The sequence below is a fragment of the Haemaphysalis longicornis genome, unplaced genomic scaffold (genome assembly GCF_048455015.1).
Source record: "Haemaphysalis longicornis isolate Haplotype H1 unplaced genomic scaffold, Haemaphysalis longicornis Haplotype H1 scaffold_2, whole genome shotgun sequence".
NCBI lineage: Eukaryota > Metazoa > Arthropoda > Arachnida > Ixodida > Ixodidae > Haemaphysalis > Haemaphysalis longicornis.
The window spans coordinates 82,983,256-82,991,094 of record NW_027526295.1 but is presented as its reverse complement, the minus strand read 5'-3'; the positions used below and the strand labels follow the sequence as shown (position 1 = coordinate 82,991,094).

The following is a 7,839-nucleotide window of genomic DNA, read 5'->3' as shown; positions in this document are numbered from 1 at the left end:
TTTTTTAGGGCACTTTTTTTCGAAGTACTGTCACAAACGAGCGGCCAGACCCTCAATTTTTCATTCGGGCGGCCGACATGACAGGTTCCTGGGCAGAGGACGGCCAATATTGGTCGCATTTTGGCACTGAGCCACCCCGTCTGCATTTCCCGTGTTCGCTTTTTTTACTGCCTTTCGTTCTCACTGCTCCGAAGAGGGCACAAAGCGGGGTCGTGGAAGTTCGGCTAGCTCGCGGCTGTCCCGATTTCTCGGGAGGCGACGTCACTGCACCAGCGGGAACCGTTATGATCGAGCTCGAGTGCCTCCGCGATTCCAGGATGCTGACGTCGCAATCGGGAGAGCAGCCCCGCACTCGCAGGTGTTGTGTGTTGGCGGGGGCCCAGGGAAAAAAGAACCAATGGGGATGGTGGAGGTGCAAATGTGGAGTACAGTCGGGTCATCGGAACAAGTGAGGTGACTGTGAGAGGGAAAGAGGTTTCCAGCCTGCACCACATACGTATCGCAGGGAGAGAAAGGGAAGGGGACGGAGTAGAAATATGGGTTGAGGTAGTGGTAAAAAGGTGGTTGGGGCAGGAAAAGGAAGGGGTAATGGGGAAGAGAAGATAGATCAGCGACGTCCGAGCGGGAAATTGGGGCAGTCTACTGAAGATTTATCAACGTGCAAGACACTGGGGAGGGCTCGGGGGGTGACACGGCTTTAGCGGAAGTCCGTCAGTAGGCTTGCGGTGGGACGACAGCGCCTCCTCTACGGTATCGAGCTCGCGTCGTCGTCGCAGCCATCGGGCCGACCAGGCTCCTCACCCCGGGCCCGAAAAGCGCAAGCGACTGCTCCGGGGTGACGGGACTTTAATGGAAGTACGTCGGTAGGCCCGCAGCGTTGCGACCAGTGCCTCGTCTTCGGGATCGAGCTCGCCTCGTGGTCGCGAGTACCAATGCCGACCAGGCTCATTACCCATAGCCCCGAAGAAACGTAAGCGGCTGCCCGGCGAAGCGGGTTTGTCTCGCGGTGACTTTCTGTCATTGAACTCGCGGTTATTCGTGGCCACCCCTAGAGAGTATTTCTTATGTCGGTTACAGGTTTCGTACTTGATATATTTTTCTGTTGTTGTTGTTGCCTAGGCTTAAGATACGGTAGAACGCGTGGAACACAGGGAGTCTTCTGGTGTGCGGAAGGGCGAAGTATGAAGGCTAAGTGGATACCGGGGAGCGTAGCTGGAGCGTGGAAGCCCCAATTGCGAGTTCGGCGCGGCCGCTTGAAGGCCAGTTGGGCAACCGATTAAAACATCAACAAAGGGCGCAAGGTCTCTCCAGAGGGTGTGTCTCTGTATTCCCCACATTATGTATTTGTTTGTTTTTGTTGGTGTTGCTGGTCTAGTTAACGTCATGCGTTAGCCGCACAGCCCGCACGTGCACCCACTGTAGGGCAAGCCCCAGCTTAGTGGCTGCGCGCGTAAACCGATGTCCAATTAAAGGTTTTTTTTGTTGTCTCTTTTTTCAAGTTTTGTCGGTCCCCATTTAATCTCGTCTTGTTCATCGAGTAAAACTAGTTTGTTTAAAAAGTACCCGTGCACACCTCTGAAATCCCAGTCACTCAAGCAACTTCGGCACACGTGCACAGTAACTGGTCGGCCACCCTGGAAATATAAATCCGCGCGCAGCCGCACAGAAGGGAGGCCAAGCTAAGTCTATCAGAGTTTACCTACTAAAACGAATAAACGACAAAATGTGTGGCGTCCATGACCCGTCGGAGTGTAAACAAATGTCACGTAAAGCGAACTGAACAAACATCAAGGCGGCGCCACGGAACAATAGGAGAAAAAAGAGTGCCGATACACTGTATATTTATCTACTGAGACTAGCCGAGCGCAAGCGAGATGCCTGCCGAGACGACGAGAAGCATTTTATACCCTCATTCATCCCCATTTGTAGTGGTTTACAACCGCTTTGCTTGCAATCCACTATCGCAGGGAGGGATGGCGACAATGGTTTTTAGCAGCTGGCCAGCACTACTGCTTACTACTTGATGTGTGGCTCTGCTTTTCGCCTCGGCCCTGCAAGTGATGGCACGGCAGTTCTACCATCGGGGATGCTATCGGTTCAAGGCCAGAGGGGGGGTCAATAAAACATGCTCGCTCACGACAATTGAGAGTTTTAGCGAACAGCTTTCCACGGCCCGGTTCGCTCAGATAGCAAGTGGGAAAACCTTTCGGCATGGGTAGCACGCTTGCTCGCAAACGGTGTTACTGGACCGGGGCAAAGCCTCCTCGAAATTGAGGCCTCTTTACCCCACGCTCCGATCATCGCATCTTGTATTTTTATAATGCCAAACGCATCAGCCCGGACCGGCCAACCGAGCTCTCTTCTTCTACTCTGGCCACTCTCTCCCAATCGGTAGCCTTCCCAGCGCTTTAGTCACGGGATGGGTTCATCTTGGGGCGATGCGTGGTGGAAACTGGCAACGTTGGGAAAACTTAATCCGCCTCGAATCTGAGTTTTCTAACGCTAGGGGCACCACCCTTCCCTCGGCAATCTCAAACATTGGTTGCCTTGGCAACCAAGCACAAGCCACTGCAGAATTCTTTTACTGTCGGGTGATCCCGGTTCAGCTCGGGGCCCCACCTTGCGACATATGGGCACTGCAGGCGTACCACTCACTCACATACAGGAGGCATTGCTCCGATGCTCTGACGGCACGACACATTGACTGACGGGTGGTTTTACGATCAGCCCACTGGATGGTGCTAGCGGCGGGCACTTGACAACGCTTCGAGCGCACGTCCGGGAAGTGTTTTCGCGTTTGACGGGACTGTTGTGCTCACGCTGTTGCTTGTGCCACCAAAGGATCCTGGCCGCTGTTTTCTGCTGTGGTGGTAATTTGCTTTAAGCAAAGTTCTCTTAAGTGTGATGACGAGATTTGAGTGCGGTGCGACTGTACAGGGCGAGCGATGGGCAGGTGTTGTGTTCTGAACTGTCGCGTCAACTGCGATGCTGGGCCGAAGGTCCGCGTGTTCTCCATTCCGAAGGTACGGACGCAGAGAGAAGTGGATACGGGCCACTCGTCGTGACGACGTTGACATCGAGACCTTGCGCGACCTTAATGTAAGATATTGTTTCACCACCATTACCCCTCGCTGCTTGATGCCTACATTTTGAATAACTTGCTGGCGCTCACGCACGTTCAAACCAAAGCGCCTGCTTTGAAACGCATGTCCTATACTCTTCATAATTTTACTGTAAATTATAATGTCGGCTTCATAGCACGTGCTTAAACGTTACCTAGCCAATGTGTTCTTCGGCAAAAAACCACAAACCCACTGGACGTACGGTACCAGAAGGACGCGCTTGGCGACGTGGACTGAAAATTTCATTGGCGCCAATTTCGTATGGTCAAACTTTTGTTGCGGCAGCGTATCCTCTACCAAGTGAATCACTTGAGCAAATGGCAGTAAACACAACGCGTGCGAACTTTAAAACGTGAAAATAACAATTTTGATGGAGTACCTTGGCCTGTGCATTGTATACGTTCCCCGTGCATAACACCATCCAAATCACCAATGAATTTGCCATTGTATTCCATGGTTAATACAACATGTGGACTCTTGCTCCTGAAGGTTCTCACACATTACGTCATATTGGAAGCAGGATTTAGAGGAAGGAATAGGAAAGGCCGGCTGGTTTTAACTATTCGGTTTCGTCTACCGTGTCTTGCAGGTGGGCGAGCTGCATTTCAAACTGGAGTATCTGCGGACAACTACCTCACACACAGATCATAATGGCAGGACGATACAAGTTGCAATTGGCCTTATGAGGCTCAGTCAAGACGCAATACCGGCGGTGTTTCCGAATAGCCCGTCCTATTTGTCAGACTGCGCACCCGTCCGTGAGGACACAGAGTCAAAGAGAAAGCGCCTTGAAGATAAACAGCTCCAGGAGGCCATTCAGCTGTCAGTTAATCCCATGAGGATGAAGAGCGTCAGAACAGGGTGTCATCGTTTGAACAGTTGGTGTCATTACTGTCAGGGTTTCCAGTTTTTGATTTCTCGATCGTAAATAAGCTAGAAAATGCCATTCTGTTCTTGCACGTTGATGATAAGAGCGGGTACCCAGAGGTTGAGCTATCGGTGACAGTCAGCCGTGACATGAAAGTGTTGGCCTTTTGGAAAAATCTGAAGCTTTATGGAGGTGGTGTCAGCACTGCTGACTTTCGAGATGACATGCGGACGCTCCAAGCTTTGTTGGAAAACTGAGGTATAATCTTGGGCGTGTTAGTATAGCATTCTCGGAACAGCGCAAAGGGACGAGGATGAGGCGTAGGCGGGACACAGCGCAGACGGATACAGAAGTCCAGTGAACGAGCGTAGCAGGTCACCACGGCGATAAGGGAAACCTCGTCCCTTTGCGCTGTTCCGAGTTTGCTGGACAGTGTAGAACACTTTAAAGCCCCAGACGCCTGCGAAAAAGATGAAAAACGGGAAGCCTGTTTTCAGCTCTTTTTCTCACTTCTGGATGACATTTAAAGCGAGGACCTTTTGCCACGAGAAAAAAAAAAACCCTTTAATTCATGGTAGAGCAGCTGCACCTACTCCCTAAAGAAGAAGGAGCCTTGAAGTAATCAGCAGACCTGATTGTCTTTGCCAGCTTGTTTTATACCATTTCTCGTCATTCGCACAAATTAGTACGAAGCACTGAAAAGCTGACCTTGCTTCATCCGTCTACAATAATGAGGCTTTGCATTAACTACAAAGCGACTACTGCAGAGGAGGAAAATGGTGAAGGCTTTTTAAGGTACATGTAGAATGAGCATAGCTTTTAGAGCCAAACGAACGATACGTTACGCTGACGATGGAGGAAATACACATCCAGCAGTACTTTGAGTACAAAGGTGGCTCAATTCTCATCGGAAGCAGACAAAGCTACACACGTGTTCATGACACAATGCCTGCTTTCCTCACACAAGGATGTAGCCCACATTCTCCTTGCATTCAGCATTGATGCCAGCCAGTTGCATGAAGTGCTTCGAAAAGTCATTTTAGGACGTGAAGAAGCCGGGCTCACGGTACTGCAATTGTGACTGAAAACAAATTCGTGAACGGGAAGGTAATGTTCATGTTTTCAAAAGCAAGAGCTCTGGATGTAGTGTACCCACATCCGGCTGACTCTTCACGACCCCTATTCTATGTTGTGGATTCAGTGCACTTATCAAAGTGCATCAAGAACAATTGGCTTCACCAAGAGAATCCGGGGACCTGCATTTTGTACCACGAGTTCAACAGCACGAGTTCACCCGTTCCCGTCAATGGAGCTCCATGCGAGACCTTTTGAGACCTGCACACGTCAGAACAAAACAGCCTTTCTAAGTTTCGATATGGATTGACGTACAAAGCTTTCCATCCCTCAAACCTTGAACGACAGAACGTGAAGCTGGCACTTAAGGTAATGCGTTCATTTGTTTCAGAAGCTCTAAGAACTGTTGGAGCAGAGCTTACCTTGCTTTATGCTACGGAGACAGCAGCCTTCATTGAGTTAAAGGCGCTATGAAGACAAAACACAAGTTTGTGTTATTTGAAAGATTTCCTATTTTATTGTGCCCCCAGCGCTTTTTCGAATGTTAACGGTGGTTTCTTCACTGAAAAGAAATAATCAATTTAATTTACAACTTTGATCTCCCCATAAATCGTGCTTTTTGCGGTCTGTAATGACATCACAGGGCCGTATGTAGCGTTAGAGAACCTAGAATGCGCCACCACACCATGGCGAGCTGTTTTTCTGCCTTTGTTTGCGAACGTATTTGTACTTGTCTTGTTTTGTGCATAGAGACAATCGTTTCGTGAAACATGGTGCTCACTCGACAAATAAGGTCACGTAAGACATCATCGCTTGAGTCAATTAGCCAGTGTCGTGTGAAACAACCCCAAAGCCCCGCAGTCCTGTGCAGCAAAACCGAGCATTGTGCACGCAGTAGCAACAGAACTACGCATCGGTACTTCTATGTTTACGTGTGCTTTCGTAACTTCCACTGCTTTTCCCACTATTCTTACTCATACAAAAAGCATGTGCCCTAATTTTAAGCGCAAATAGCTTGTTTGGCAAGCTTATAAGCTCTGCCTAATTTGCCTTGCTTTTGCCGCCCTCCACCAATCGCAGAGCTGTCTGGTATGACATCCTAGGTTCAGTCGCGGGAAATGAGCTAGTGCGTCGCATGGCCATTCCCTTTATCCCTAATTATGTAGCTTATTTGAGCGAACTCTACTTTAAAAGTGGTGTGAGTATGATTCTAGCAAGAAAGTATTTTGCATGAACCATACTTGTGTTTTCTCTTCATGGCTCCTTTACAACACAAATGGTGGCGCGTGGTCATGGGGAAAACTCCTTCAACGGGGCGGCGACTCAAGGACTTCATGAAAGAAAAAGTGCGAGGTATCGCTGATATGCAAATTGAGTGTCTCAGCGATTTTGTTGACTGGCTAGATACCTGGAAGAAAATGGAAATAGAAACAGTAAGACTGACGTCAGAAACCCACTTGGCGCTCCGACTCACATCATACTGTCTGATTGAAGTAAGTCGGTACTGCCTCGACGAGCTGCACTTCGAATATGTGTTGCTTGGCAAATTCCAGACAGAGAGCCTGGAAGATCGGTTTGGTCGTTACTGTCGACTGTCTGGGTCCAAATACCACGTTTCGGTACAGCAGATCTTCGAATCTGAAACAAAACCGGGGCTTCAGGACTCCCTAGTGTTCCCAGTAATGCAAGAGCTGTGTAAACCTTGCCGCACAACTTTGGATGCCGCCAAACTTGTGGAAGACCACGGTATCAAGGTTACAGCTGACAACATTAAGCGGAAGCAGCCCAACATACCAGCGATAACGTACATTGCCGAAATTTGCGCCCATGCCGCCCTCAAGAAACTGCCTTGTGAATCGTGCGCATTGATCCTCACAACTGAAGAAAGGGAGCTACAACTGGACAGAAATATCCTTATTGGAAATCTTTCCAGAGGTGCCCCCAAGTTTCCGCAGCCAGTGGTCGTGAATGCTGTTTTGCAGGCACAGCTTCTCTTGGAAAAGCTGTCTGAAAAAGAAAATGCCACCTGATTCTATGCAGCAGGAAACCAACGAAAATTGCTTCTCTGCTTATCGAAGCACTTCCTTTCGGACAACGTTGATTTGGATGTTTGCTTCAATTGACACCCCCCGACATGGTGCTTCGCAATGTTTTGCGCGCAGCCGCGAACACCCTGCTGAATAACTGTGAACATGAAAACAGACAATCTGAGGGCAAAAAAGGTGGAAGAGCAACAGAGGAAATTGAGAGTACCTAAGTAATGCAACTTGCAGGAAGTGAAAAGAAGTAGTAAGGGAACGTATGGTTCGAGACATAAGGTGTTGAGGCGTTGAGGATGATCAAGATAAACGTGTGGAAAGAAGGCCTGTGTATGAGTTGTTTGTAATTCCTTCAGAAAAAAATCCTAGTAAGCTAGGAGTAAACAGACGTAGAACAGTGTGTTTCCCCTCCAATCAGCCGTTTTTAAACATTTTACCAAATTTTCACAGAGTAATTAAATGTTAACTGGGGGTTGTTGTTTAGTTACGACGGCACTAAATGTGGACAATGCTAACCAACCCATGGAGATAAACGGGGCATTGCGCGTAAACAAATGTCGGCAGGCGATGTTTACCGCGCGACTCAGTCAAGGTGTGTGACGTCACGAACATAGTGCATAGGCCCTGAAATCTAGATGGCGTTGACCGGGGCCCCGTATCGCTTGCCGGGCGACTGAACGGACTGTGGCGGAAGCTCACGCTACTGCGGGGAATTCCAAGATGGCTGCCCCAATGA

General features: G+C 49.1%; 2 pseudogenes; both read left to right on the top strand.

Annotated features, from left to right (window-relative positions):
- The first annotated feature begins 2,945 nt into the window (after positions 1-2,945).
- Positions 2,946-4,247, top strand: LOC144168105 (uncharacterized; annotated as a pseudogene).
- A 2,499-nt stretch (positions 4,248-6,746) lies between these two features.
- LOC144168104 (uncharacterized) lies at positions 6,747-7,325 on the top strand (annotated as a pseudogene).
- Positions 7,326-7,839: the final 514 nt, after the last annotated feature.